Genomic DNA, 13,557 nt, shown 5'->3' with positions numbered 1-13,557 from the left:
AATCAAATCCATTATGGTTCGAAGCACATTGATTTCACTTTTGTAAGAAAAAAAAAAAAAAAGAAGGAAGAAAAGAAAAGAACGGGTGCATCCTAATGCTGTCTGTGTACTAGAAATATGGTTCCCTTGTGCCCAGACAAGTCATAATGCACTGTGTCATTACTGAGGATGGGTGATGAAATTGAGGCTACAGCCAGGAAATGCAGCGACAAAGCAAGGAAGACGCACAGAGCTAAATCAGACACAGGAAAAGATTTTCCTGACCCTTCCCACGCCTGACAGACTAGGATAGAGAGAATTATTTTATGCACAAGGAATTTACTTCTAATAACTGGCTACCTCCAATTCCTATTGAACTGTGTGGAAACCAAAAAGTGCAGATTTTGCACTGATTCATAGGATTTTTTTTCTCATGCCATGCAGAATGCAAACCAGCATGTCCTCTCTCTGTTGGTATTCTCATTTGCCAGGCAGGAAGCCCTGATCCATTCTGCAGAAGAGCTCACGGTCAACATGCTGGGTGCATACACTGGATGCCAGGAGCTTTAGGCCCTTTTCACACGGGGCAGACTCCGTAATGCGCATCTGTCTGCTCAGCAGAGGATCTCTCCGCTGATCCCCACTGAGCAGGCATATGACAGGTGAGTGTCCGCTCCACTATGCAGAGCAGACACAGTCCCTCAGTTCTTTATAGGGCAGTCATCCGATCCGCCGGACGAATGGGGAATGGATCCCCCATCCGTATGTTTTTGGCAGACAGGATGGGATGAGAACAATGGCTGGCTAAAATAGGGCGTGACCTTAAGGCGACCGGAAGTGATGTTTGCATTCCACGGCTAGAGAGAGACAACCGGAAGTGGCTAGCGGAGGCTGCTCTTACTTACGTTCGATCATCTCCTGCTCTCAATGGACTGATGGTAACGTTTGCTTATGTATATTTATTCATCAATTCGATATTGTTGGAAAGTGTTGTTTTCAAGAAGTTGGGAACTGCAATAAAAGGTAAACGGACTCACGCTATGTGGAGTTTTTCTTCCTATATACCCGAGTACCTGTGGAGGAGATATGCAGCTCTGACCCAGCTTTCGATGTGGATGACAGCTATTTAAGCATTTTAAGGCTTGAAATATACTTATATCTGGTGAGTGAGAACCCCTTAGGGGAGTGTGATGCACAGTTTGAGGATCTTGGTTACTGTGCACATTTACCATTCATCACCAGGACCACCATATGTGTATTCTGGACTTTTTCTCACCATCTGTCATTCTTGTATTTCAGGTATAAAATCATATGAAAACAGGTCATATTATGAACTGACAGGTGCGCTGCTTTAGTATTTACAGGTACTTGTATGTACTTGTGGACTTGATACTATTTGTTTACAAAGTAAATATACAGTACACAAGGTTTTTAATGGAGAGTGGCTTCTTTTATATTGTTCGTGGAAGTGAAATTTATGGAGTGGCCATTGACCACTGGAAGCTTGCACCTATTGTTGGAGGAGTAAACAACTTGTATATTCAACATGCCTGACCAACTAGGACTGTGCACTTTGAACCTCAGTGTATCATCGTATAAATGTATGGCTTTATACTTTCTATTCACACAAAAATGTGTGCCCACATGTGAGCCTGCAGGTTTGGAGCAAGGGATAAACATTTGCTATCACAGGGACAGCCCACAATAGCTTGTGCGTAGATTTGACTCCAAGAACCAGGGCCAGATTTCCATCTCTAGAGCCTGTTGGCACTCAACCTTTGGAGTACATTGGAGCTCCTGTCTGCTAGGATCATTACTTTTACACAGAACATTTTCTTCTTTTATAGGTCCTTGGCTGAGGTTCACACTATTGCAGTGCGTTAACACAAAGTGTGTTGATGAATTTTTTGCATATTAACATTCATTGTGTTAGATCAGCTCATTCATGTGAATTGTCTCCTAGTGCACTACAACACACCAAAGGGTGCATGTACTTTTTTTTTAAATTCAGTGCACAACAACACATGGTACTGCATTACTGTATGTTGAGGTGTGTTAAAACACACATGCGTTGCCAAAGGTGCATTGAGGTGTTATTAAGAATAAATGGCACTGACACACCAAAACACATGTGCTTTCAAGCATTGCGATAACAGGATAGCTAATGTGCTCATTCCCACAGCACAGAGGTAAGAAGCCAGCCTTCAAATTTCTGTATGATAATATAAAGTAAAAAATAACTATAATAATCAAAATACTAGTGCAAGGTACTTTGCAGCCATAAATAATCATAATAATGATGGGAAAATGTGTGGCTGATAATTATGTAGAGAATAACCACCTCTTTACCTCTGCTGCACATGGTAAACCCTCTCTTTTTGTTTCCTCTGAGGATGCTTTTCAATGAACCTATGAAGAACCACTTTGCATAGGTAGGACAGACGGTGAGGGTGACATTGTAAAAAAAAAAAAAATTTTGTAAAGTACATCCATTAAAGTGATATTAAAAGCAAATTTAAAAAAATAAAAGAATAAACATTCTGCAGTCTCTAACCATCTCCTATATAATGTCTGCAGTCTCTGACCATCTCCTGTACTATGTCTGCATTTTCTGACCATCTCCTGTACTATGTCTGCAGTCTCTGACCATCTCCTGTACTATGTCTGCAGTCTCTGACCATCTCCTGTACTATGTCTGCAGTCTCTGACCATCTCCTGTACTATGTCTGCAGTCTCTGACCATCTCCTGTACTATGTCTGCAGTCTCTGACCATCTCCTGTACTATGTCTGCAGTCTCTGACCATCTCCTGTACTATGTCCCCAGTCTCTGACCATCTCCTGTATTATGTCTGCAGTCTCTGACCATCTCCTGTACTATGTCTGTAGTCTCTGACCAGCTCCTGTACCATGTCTGCAGTCTCTGACCAACTCCTGTACCATGTCTGCAGTCTCTGATCATCTCCTGTACTATGTATGCGGTCTCTGATCATCTCCTGTACTATGTCTGCAGTCTATGACCATCTCCTGTACTATGTCTGCAGTCTCTGATCATCTCCTATATCATATCTGCAGTCTCTGATCCGTCTCCTGTACTATGTCTGCAGTCTCTGATCATCACCTATATCATATCTGCAGTCTCCGATCCGTCTCCTGTACTATGTCTGCAGTCTCTGACCATCTCCTATATCATATCTGTAGTATTTCTGGGGGCTCTTTCTAACAGACTCTCTAACAGAAGCGCTCTCTGTCTCCATCAGAGAGGCCCCCCTCCAGGTCCCAATAAAGTACTCTTGCTTCTCTTCCTGTATTTTGTTTATTGTACCTGCAAGGATCCCAGGGTAAGGAAGACTTCGTGGTGAAGCATCTCTGTGGTTGAGTCGTTGCCATAGAAATATTTGTAAAGGGGAGGAGTTACTAAAATGACCACGCCCATGTGGGGGCGCCAGAAATATTTCTGCACCCAGGCGCCTGTGACCCTAGGATTGGCCCTGAGTCTTATTATAGGCTTACTTATAGGTAAAATTCATGCATGGGGGTTTACTCCCAATTTAAGAGGGAGGATTGAAAAGAGGCAGAGTTGAAAATTTGTTGAAAGGTTGGACAGCAGCGCTGGACATGTGAAGTAAATTATGAAATTGATAAACCAATTATTAAAATGGTGAAAAAGGGTCTCAAAATCAATATATCAACATAGTGACAAATCACAATCATGCGTGTTAATTATATAAAGTGCTTCTTAGAGCGTAAACACACAAACTAAAATACGTGAAAAAATTGGAAACTTATAAAGGAACATAAAAGTCCATAACAGTGTATTTGATGCCAGGTATTCAATGCAGATTCCAGGGATACATCTTCATTATTCGATGTCACCCACCACCGGATAAATGAATGAAAGGCTTACCAGAAAGCAAGCTTAGCAGATGTGGGTGAACCACCACAGGGATACTCCAAGGGACACCGATGAACCGATGCGTCAGGACTCCTTGCCGAATAGCCAGCCAGCCAACAACGGCTATGGATGTTCTCCCAAATCCTATCCTCTCATGGGGCAAGCTTGGAGTCTTCCACGGATCCAGTGCAGAAAAGATATGATTGTAATGCCAAAAAGAAACAAAAAAAGATGCTCCGCTGGTGCAGATAACTTTTGGTTTCTTTATTTAGCGAAATGCGGTATAGAGCATTTAGTAAAAACAAAGGAAATAAACAAGATAAAAAAACGACACTACCGCCGTTTAATTTAAAAGCACTTTCAGAGGAACTCTGTACTTTTATTACTACACACAGTGTTACTCTAAGCCCTCGTTCACACTGAATGTGGGTTTGAAATCAGTCGACTTCACTTGGAAATTGGAAGGAGATTGCCACTCCAAAAGCTCCAGACCTATAGAAACACCCGCCCTATTGAGAACTTGCAGGTGCTGGCTCTGCACAAACTTGGAAGAAAAGAAAAAGTCCTGGACGGCCGCACACCGCTGAAGGCATCTTTATTGATTTTTAAAAATCCAATGTAGTCATTTCATATACAAAAGAAAGAGGGAGAAGCACTAACGCGTTTCACACCATGTAGTGGTGCTTAATCACTTAAAATTGCACTATTTCAAAGCCGCAAGTCAGTGCGACTTAATTTACAGATGTCTATGCATTCGCACCTGAAATGATCAAAAATAGTGCAGGAACTTTGTTTCAAATCTGTGCAGCACCACAAAATTGGCGTCGCACCAATTTGAACAGTTCCATTGCTGGCAATAGTTACATACTTGCATAGTTACATAGTTGAATAAGGTTGAAAAAAGACACAAGTCCATCAAGTCCAACCTGTGTGTGTGCGCTTTTATATCAATATTACATTGTGTATCCCTGTATGTTGTGGTCATTCAGGTGCCTATCTAATACTTTTTGGAAATTATCTATGCTCCCTGCTGAAACCACTGCTTGTGGAAGAGAATTTCACATCCTTACTGCTCTTACAGTAAAAACTGCTTTTCTTCTAATTTTAGTAAATGGCCGCATGTCTTTTTAAATTCCCTTTCGCTGAAAAGTTTTATCCCTATTGTGGGGTCACCAGTACTGTATTTGTACATTGAAATCATATCCCCTCTCAAGCGTCTCTTCTCCAGAAAGAAACAGTTCAGTGCTTGTAATATTTCCTCATAACTAATATCCTCCAGACCCTTTATTAGCATTTTTGCCCTTCTCTGGACTCTCTCCAGTTCCAACACATCCTTCCTGAGGACTGGTGCCCAGAACTGGACAGCATACGGGTGCGGCTGGACCAGAGTCTTGTAGAGCGGGAAAATTATCGTTTTATCTCTGGAGTTAATCCCTTTTTAATGCATGCCAATATTCTGTTGGCTTTGCTTGCAGCAGCTTGGCATTGCATGCCATTGCTGAACCTATCATCTACAAGGACCCCCAGGTCCCTTTCCATCCTAGATTCCTCCAGAGGTTCTTCCCCTTAATGAGTATATTACATTCGTGATTTTGCCACCCAAATGCATTATTTTACATTTTTCTACAATAAACCTAATAGGGTGCGACTTTACATGGGATATGGACCTGTCAAACCGTATGTGAACAGGGGCTAAGTCGAGGACTCTGCCTTAGGGCAATTTTACACTGGGCGGGCATCAGCCGTAAAGTGCTATTTTTAGCGGAACTTTATCATAGTTTTTGTGGTGCTTTTCAGCCGCTAACCCGAAAAAGGGTTAAAAGCACCCGCAAAGCACCGCTGCAGCGGCGCTTTGCCGGCGCTTCGACTGTGCTGCCCAATGGGCAATGGGCGCTTTAGGAGCGGTGTATACATGGGATTTGGACCTTTTAAACCGTATGACAAGTCTCACCGGGGTGAACAGGGGCTAAGTCGGGGCACTGCCTTAGGGCACTTTCAAACTTGACGGGCGAGCGTCGGCCGTAAAGCGCCGCTATTTTTAGCGGCACTTTACTGTAGTTTTTGCAGTGCTTTTCGGCCGCTAGCAGGGCGCTTTTAACCCTCCGCTAATGGCCGAAAAAGGTTAAAAGCACCCGCTGCAGCGGCGATTTGCCGGCGCTTTGACGGTGTATACACCGCTCCTACAGCGCCTCAAAGATGCTGCTTGCAGGACTTTTTTGAGAGTCTTGCCAGTGCACTGCTTCAGTGTGAAAGCACTCGGACTTTCAAACTGGAGTGAGAGGAGAGGTGCTTTGCAGGCGCTATTTTTAGCGCTATAGCACCAGTGTGAAAGTAGCCTTAACGTTAGACTTTCACATGGCAGCAGTTCCCGCCTGGTCCTAGGAAGTGGTGAGCATGTTCACAGCAAAATGTACCCCCACGTGCAGGGTGGGTACCCCCAGCCACAGCTCATTTACACCACATCGGTACCAAAGGGTCCCTGGGGGCACAAAAGATCACATTTCAGAGTAATGAAAAATAGAGAAAATAAGTTAAATATGTACGTTTGGTTTTGCAAACAAATGAGTGAAGAGGTCAGGTGGATTGGCTGTTCTGCCACAAATACTGTTAAATCAAGTTAAATGATAAACATAGAAATTAGTTACAAATTTTAATAAAAAGAAAACAATTAGATGGTACTATTTGTTTCTTTCTTGGTAGTAATGATGTAACTGTTGCCACCGTATACGATTGTGGCAGGATATGGGATGATATCATTAGTGGATGCCATCATAGGAGCAGAGATTCCACTGCTAATTGCCCTGACCATAATGGAGATAAAACAATTAACTCATATTGAGTGGGGCAGCAATATAGGTGGTGTTTCTTTTGCTGAAATATTTATCTCAATGAATATTTAATGGACTGGACCTTAGAGCGTTTATGGAGCAGGTGCTGCTGGTACTCCTTTCAACAATATGCAGAGAAAGTAGACTTCAGATCTGCCTGTACATTAGTGCTAATGAGGGTAATCCACTTTACTAACGCCTGTGAAAGATATCACTGACCTTGATAAATTATTACCTTAAATGGAAAAGAGATGGATAAAACAAAACGTTAATTATTTCAACATGGAGGCTTCCTAAGCTGGAGCAAATAGGAAAGACAGGAGGAACACTGTGATGAAAACACCACGTGACGTGTACCCTTTTCCTTGTGTATATTTTCCTTCCCACGATGATGTGCCTCGCGGCAGAATTTAAGATAAATCAAGTGGAAAGGAGGGATCTGGGCATGACATGTCTACTTGGGTGATAGAGCTACAAGAATATCAAATATGACAATATTGTACACACATTTGACCAAAAATGCCTTTAAACATTTCTTACACTTCCAGTACCCTAAGCTCAGCTCCTCTACATGATAATTTTATTCTAGGGCTTGCCTATCTACCTTCATACTCATCAGGAAATGTTTCAGCAGGAAATGCAATAGATATTTATCATAGTGACACAACTATTCCATTGCTGTAGATAGCAATAAAATGCCTTCAGTGACCATAATCCCTCCTTGGCCACAAGTGACACAAGAACAAGGAGAGTGGTGGCTTTTTTTTCCTCACTGTCACCTGCTAGTTAGAAGTGCAAGGGTAATTCCTGGAGAGAGGACGTAGGCTTTAAAAAAATTTCCAATTATTGTAATTTGCCTGGCATTCTTTAATGAAAAATTGGAAACTTAAAGTGATACTAAAGTCTTGTTTTTTTTTTGTTTTTTTTTAAATAACAAACATGCTACACTTACCTGCTCAGATCCTCCTCTTCTCAGGTCCCTCTTCTGTGCTTCTGGTCCCTCCCTCCTGTTGAGTGCCCCCACAGCAAGAAGCTTGCTATGGGGGCACCCGAGCTGCTGACACTGATGCATGTCTATGGGCAGCTGTACACAGCATCAGGACATTCTGGGCACCAAAGATATGAAGTGTGTTTACACTGTATAGTAAAACCTTGGTTTGAGAGTAACTTGGTTTGGTGTGCAACATTTTTTGATAAATTTTGACTTGATATACAAGCGATGTCTTGATATACAAGTAGCGTCATGTCACAACTGAGTATAAAAGAGAAGAGAGGAGCCTCTAAGTGTAGCAATATAGTTACATTTAATGAAGGTACAACATTTAGAAACTCACATGGTTGATGATTAAAACAGACACATCTAAGTATGCAGGCATCTGGGGTAAAATGTCCACATAGACCATCCTCCACACCGCCACTGACGTCGTCCCTTCCACGCTGCGCTCCACAAGCGGTTCAAGCCTCGCTTTTAGATCGCTCTACTGCAGGGTAGTCTTCCCGATCACAATTGCAGACAGCTTTATGTGCCTCTCTTAATCATCAACCATGTGAGTTGCTAAATCTTGTATCTTCATTAAATGTAACCATATTACTACACTTAGAGGCGCCTCTCTTCTCTTTTATACTCTGTAGCTCCTGCTAGATTTTGCTTCTAATCCCCTTGTGGAGGCTGCCATTTGTGGATGGACATTTTATGGTTACACAACCTGGTCACATTGCTATAATCTTTTTATATGGACTATAAACTAAAGGACTTATGAATAAATGGATGTGGAACGAATCATTTGAGTTTTCATTATTTCCTATGGGGAAATTTGCTTTGATATACAAGTGCTTTGGATTACAAGCATGTTTCTGGAACGAATTATGCTCACAATCCAAGGTTTTACTGTATAGGCAAATGCACCTATGTACATGAAGCCTTAATCCTTCTCCTCCCTAAAAACATTAGCTTATAAAAACCAGGAGATATGATAAGATTGTAAATAGGTGACTATCTACTTGTGCAGGGAAGTGAAACAAATACTCAATCACAAATCACATACAGGGAACTAAAAAAAAAAACAAACAACTAAAACATCTGCTACATATGCCTGAATATTTTAAAAAATATGACTTCTTGTGGAACAAAGTATGAATAAATCATCAATGTAAATGAAAAAAGTCCATGTAAAATGAACTGGGGTTTAAAATCAATAATTTCCAGACAAAACAGGTGTATGTATTATATCTCTTAAACCTGGAACCGGCGCCGCTCTGCTGTCACAGCCAATGAGGAAGGGAGTCCCGGACAGTCCAGTCTCTCGTGCAACATCACTGGATCTAGATGGACCTCAGGAAAGTATTAGGGGGGCTGTGGGGGGCTGATGCATACAGAAGGCTATTTATCTTAATGCATATAATGCATTAAAGTAGAACTATAGTAAAACTTTTTTTTTTTTCATTTTGGATAGAACAAGGGAGGGTTATAACACCTGTCAATGTTTTTTTGCCATCCGTGCCCCATTTTAGAGATTTCTCTTCACTTTCTGTCCCATAGCCACACAGGAGATAAGAGAAAATCCCTGCAAATTAAGGGAATCCCTTGGGGACCCCCAGGTCACCAGAACTCATCATTTTAAGATTTCTCATCTGTTACTTTTTTAGGGGGCAACCCAAAATTTGGGATTTTGCTTTACTTTCACTTTCAATGATAATAGTAAACAGGACAAATAGAGAGGGTGAATCTCCCTAACGGGGGCACAGACAACAATGAAAACTGACAGAGGTTCTAATCCCTCTCCACTTTAGCCAAAACTTTAAAAAAAAGCTTCTGCCTTTACAACCACTTTATGTTAACCCCCCCCCCGACACAATGCATGCAGTTGGGTAATGCTGACTGTTAAGCCTCCTCCTTTAAGACCCCTACCATTCAGCACTGGCTGACGCATCAAGAATGTTTCACCTTCTTGTTCCATTTATTAATATACAGGATATATTGTATATGTAAATGTTCTAATATAAGTTTTTCAACGTAATTGATGAAGGATATGACAAGCTGTTCAACTTTGTTATCAGCCATACACAGCCTACTACAGGCGGACTATGCTGTCATAAGGTTTTAAAACATGTCCTCAGGAGAACAGTTTTATCTGACATATCTTCAGCTTCAGCAAGCTTTAGAAACTTTTTCCATTTATATCTGAGTCTGCTATTAGTTGCTCCTTTGAATACTTGTAATATGTTTATTACATTTAGGGATCCTTCAAGCTGTCATTGTGTATACATCTAATACTCCTCTCCCCTGGGTCCAGCTTGCACTGCAGTAATTTAGCTTTTCACCATAAATTTTAGATTTACAGTCTACACTTGGCACAGGCCTGAATGCGCTGTACATCAGTGTCGGAGCGCTGGTTAAAGACCTCTGGATGTCCTTGTGTTTTTTTATAATGTATTTCTAATACATAACCAGTAGGAAAACTTGAAACAGAATTTTTTACATTCATAAATAATATTTTAATTTTGATGAACATGTTTTGACTTTTTAAAAAAATTATAAATAGGACATAGCAGAAAAACGATTATTTTTAAAACTTCTACTTATTTTCAGTTTTGTTCCAATATGCATATACAGGCTTTAAAGTGGTTGTAAAGTCAGAAGGTTTTTTATCTTCATAGTTTTTATGCATGAAGATACAAAGTCTTCTTTTGTGCAGCAGCCCCCCTCAACCCCCCTAATACTTACCTGAGGTCCATCTAGATCCAGCGATGTTGCATGAGAGACCCGGCTGTCTGGGACTCTCTATCTCTCCTCATTGGCTGAGACAGCAGTGCCGCGCCACACCATTGGCTCCTGCTGCTGTCAATCAAAGTCAGTGAGCCAATGAGGAGAGAAAGGGGACGGGGCCGGGCCGTAGCTCCATGTCTGAATGGACACAAGGAGCTGTGGGGGCACTCAACAGGAGGGAGGGGCAAAGAGCACAGAAGAGGGACTTGAGAAGAGGAGAATCTGGGCTGATCTGTGCAAAACCATTTCACAGAGCAGGTTAGTATAACATGTTTGTTATTTTTATGTTGAATCTGTTTTATTAAGTTTCCAGCACCTTTTTTTTTTTTTTTTTTCTTACACTTCTATGAATAAACATAGGCAAGGAATAACATATTTCCATTGAGTGTACAGGTATACGTTAGAATCAGAAGGGCATTAAAAGAACATGTATCAAGTAATCATAGTCATGTGGAAATCATCGAGGAATATAAAACTAACTGAAATAAACCAAGTAATGGTAAACCAAGTAACCAGTAGACCACTATAAACAGTGATGTAGAAAACAGAAGAAAAAACAAGGCTCAACACTTATGGCTTGAAAGTGTATTGATTCTACCAGTAGACTTGCTATAGTCTTAAAGAGGTAAGAAAGAAAGAGTAGAAAGGGCGAAGAAATATAGACAGAGAAAAAGAGAATAGACGCAAACAAAAAGGAGGTGAGGGGTATGAGAAAGAAAGGGAGAATGGGGATAAGGTATATCAAGCTACTCACCAGAGGGCCCAGGGGAAATAGTAGGAGCTGTATCCGCTATAAAGGGGTCAAAATCAGAAGAGGACCGTAAGTGTAACCAAACGGTCCACATAATGGTGTGAGCCTCACTTTTATTAGCATCCCATGCTAACATTCTTTCAATATGTTCTATCCTATCCACTTCGCAGGCCCACTCTGCTAGAGAGGGGACCACTGGTTGACGCCAAGACCTAGCGATAATTGATCGTGCAGCTGTCAGCAAATGGCGAATTAGGCTCTTCTTGATTTGTTTGTATGACCCTGGTAACATAGATAGGACCGTTAAGCAGGGTTCATTAGGATATTTGTCCCCTACCAACTTGTCATATAGCTGGAGAATCTTGTCCCAAAAGGGGGTAACACGTGGGCAAGTACCCCAGATGTGTGTCATGTTACCCAGGCCCTGCAGGCATCTCCAGCATATATCCGGAACATTAGGATCGAGCTTGTGTAAAATAGTGGGGCACCGGTACCATCTAGAGAAAATCCGATAATTCCATTCTTGGGCATGAGATGAGATATATAATTTAAAAGAAAGCGCCAGTGTTTTGCCCCATTCCATATCATCCGGAGACAAAGTCATCTCCCTTTCCCATTTTGAAAAAAATGGTGGTGGATTCGGATAAGAGGCCTGAATTAGTATCTGATATATCAGGGAAAGTGAATGCTCTGATCTGTCCGTCTGGGATAGCAGTGACTCAAAGGCTGTATATGGTCTTGTCAGATAGTCAGTGTTCGGTATTTTGTTTATAAGGTGTGTTAATTGAGTGTGTTCAAGCCAAGCCATAGAAGGGTTGTGGCATGTTTGTTATTTTTAAAGAAAAAAAAAAATTAGACTTCAGTATCACTTTAAAGTGGTTGTAAACCACAGTCGTGGAATCTGAGAAAAGCACATACATGTGTAGTGTTCACTCATCTCTCTTTGAAGCTCTAAGTGTCATTTCTCTCTAGTGCTTCATTCCTCTGTTATCAGCATGAGTCACTTCTGAGATGTTTTCCGCCACGTGAGATAAATTTGTGTTGGGAGGGCTTGTCTATTCAGAACACGGTTCTTTTGCTGTGTGAGTGGGGTGTGTTCCTTTCCTCCAATCAGCTCTCACACACTGTAACTGCAGCCTCTCCGCCCCCTCCTCTGTGCTCCTGACAGATGAAGAAAGATTAAAACACTTTTCTGCCCATTTGAAGGGATTTCAACACTTTTCTGCCCATTTGGGATATAGAGAGGAGAAGACTGCAGATAAACAAGTAAAACCTATGTAGAAGGATTTTTTTAATCTCTGTATGTATATCATCTGAGTCTGTTCACTTCACTGGGTATATGTGAGGGTTAACCACCATTTTAAAGTATCTAAATGACTGTGGAATGTTACCTTTTAGCTTAATATAAAATATGTTGGTACGTTTATCAAACTATCCCCATCTGTTGGAGTCGTGCTTATATATAAAATCCTAAACCATAAAAACACCCTGATATAATCAGTAAAGTGAATAAGTGCAAATAAATAATCAATCAATAAAGTGAATAAATGCAAAAAAAGCATACAAAAAAACATATACCCTGATATCACAATCAGTAAAGTGAATAGGTGCAAATAAATATATCAATCAATAAAGTGAATAAATGCAAATAGATGCATCAAAAAACATATAAGGGAACACACATCCCTAGATATATGTAGATGGAAAAAAAAGCAATAAATAGTGTCTGTTTGTGTTAATCCAGCTGAGGTCTGAATGTCCAATCACTTGCCTTTGATGAACTTGCTTGTATTTCAATTCTCACAGATCATAGTTGCATGATGAATTACATTTGAAAGGTGATGATTCACATAAAGATAAAAAAAAAAACATCATTGCGCAGTGTTTTTAAATGCTACAAGACTGGGCAAACAATGTAATCCACTCACACATTTGCAGTAGCTGAATCGCTTTTGTTATAATGGTCAGACAGCTTCACTGCTCATACAGCTATCGCTGTGTTTGCGCGGTGTTTGCCCAGTCTTGTAGCATTTAAAAATGATGATGGTTTTTCTTTTATCTTTATGTGAATCATCACCTTTCAAATGTAATTCATCATGCAACTGTGATCTGTGAGAATTGAAATACAAGCAAGTTCATCAAAGGCAAGTGATTGGACATTCAGACCTCAGCTGGATTAACACAAACACACACTATTTATTGCTTTTTTTTTTTCCATCTACATATATCTAGGAATGTGTGTTCCCTTATATGTTTTTTGATGCATCTATTTGCATTTCTTCACTTTATTGATTGATATATTTATTTGCACCTATTCACTTTACTGATTGTGATATCAGG

At 40.7% G+C, this 13,557-nt stretch overlaps 1 protein-coding gene across 1 annotated transcript in view; it reads left to right on the top strand.

Moving 5' to 3' along the window:
* LOC141129115 (LHFPL tetraspan subfamily member 7 protein-like) overlaps nucleotides 1–13,557 on the top strand; it is a 299,057-nt gene that overhangs the window by 77,682 nt on the left and 207,818 nt on the right. The gene's annotated exons all lie outside the window — the stretch shown is intronic.

This window comes from Aquarana catesbeiana, linkage group LG02, assembly GCF_042186555.1.
Source record: "Aquarana catesbeiana isolate 2022-GZ linkage group LG02, ASM4218655v1, whole genome shotgun sequence".
NCBI lineage: Eukaryota > Metazoa > Chordata > Amphibia > Anura > Ranidae > Aquarana > Aquarana catesbeiana.
This window is presented reverse-complemented; position numbering and strand designations above follow the sequence as displayed.